Raw genomic sequence first — 1,237 nt, 5'->3', positions numbered from 1 at the left:
TTTGCCATTAAAAACATAAATTGGGCATCTCCTGATGCTGCAGATATCCTTATCTCAACAGCAATTTATAATCAGGTAAAGCTTTAAAGCCCTAAGGCATCAATGCATGTAGGAAGTTAACTTCTCTTCATCTAGCAAGATACTAGTTGTCTACAATATCATCCTTGGAAGAATATAGAAAAATAAAATCACAGAAATGATTTTTATGTGCTAGAAACTCAGTTAAGAAAGACTGGAAGAAAATAGTTGATACTTTATATCTTTTGGATACGTTGTGGTTACATTTTGAATACAAATGTAGATACATATTGTTATCCTAACTACACTGGCCCCACCCAAAAAATGGCATTGAGTTACCAAATTATATTGGTTCTTTTGGACTTTTAAGTAATCGCGAGTTTGTTGTCTAGCATTCAATTACATATGCTTTCTACCCAAAAAACTTCCTAATTTCATAAAAGACGATGTTCTATTGTCCTTCCCTTGCTCACAGAATATATTTATTTGACTGATAAGCGACTTCCTTTTATATTTCTTATGTATAAGAAGGTATCTACATATCATGGAATATTTTACTACAGACTAAAGAAATATTATTTCTTCACAATATCTCCATCTTATCCATTATATGTAACATATCCATCCATTATACTTAACTTATGCAACTTTAGGCTTTTTAAAGGTAGAAGGAGATGCTAAAACAAACAAAAAATATCATGATTTTTCTCTCAACACTTTGCAAAACTGTTGCTGAAAGTCTTTCCCAGGTGTTTAACAAAGATTGAGCACACTCCTAAGTGTGCTAGGACTCAGGCATGCAAAAGAAATCTATAATGGCTTTGCCCTAAAGAAGCCCACGGTCTAATTTGACATAAAAGATTAACCCAAATTACCTAATTAAAAAGCAATACAGAGGCTATGAAAGTGTGTACAGGTAATTAAAGTCTAATGTGTAGTATGCGGCAAATTTTCTAGATGACAGAAAACAAATGCCTGGTTTTCTGGGCTGGGGCAGAGAAGACTGAAGGATGTCACAAGGAATAGAAAATATTTCAGTACCAATAGATGTGTTCATCAGGTATAACAGAGCAACCTTCCTCACACTTGCTCATTATTCCAGGTTGAATAACTCACTCTTCTACCCACCACCAGGAGCTGTGTATGAGGCATACTCAGTTGCTATGGGTAATACAATCTCTCTCTCTCTCTCTCTCTCTCTCTCTCTCTCTCTCTCTCT

This window comes from Hipposideros armiger, unplaced genomic scaffold (genome assembly GCF_001890085.2).
Source record: "Hipposideros armiger isolate ML-2016 unplaced genomic scaffold, ASM189008v1 scaffold_1508, whole genome shotgun sequence".
Lineage (NCBI taxonomy): Eukaryota > Metazoa > Chordata > Mammalia > Chiroptera > Hipposideridae > Hipposideros > Hipposideros armiger.
This window is presented reverse-complemented; position numbering follows the sequence as displayed.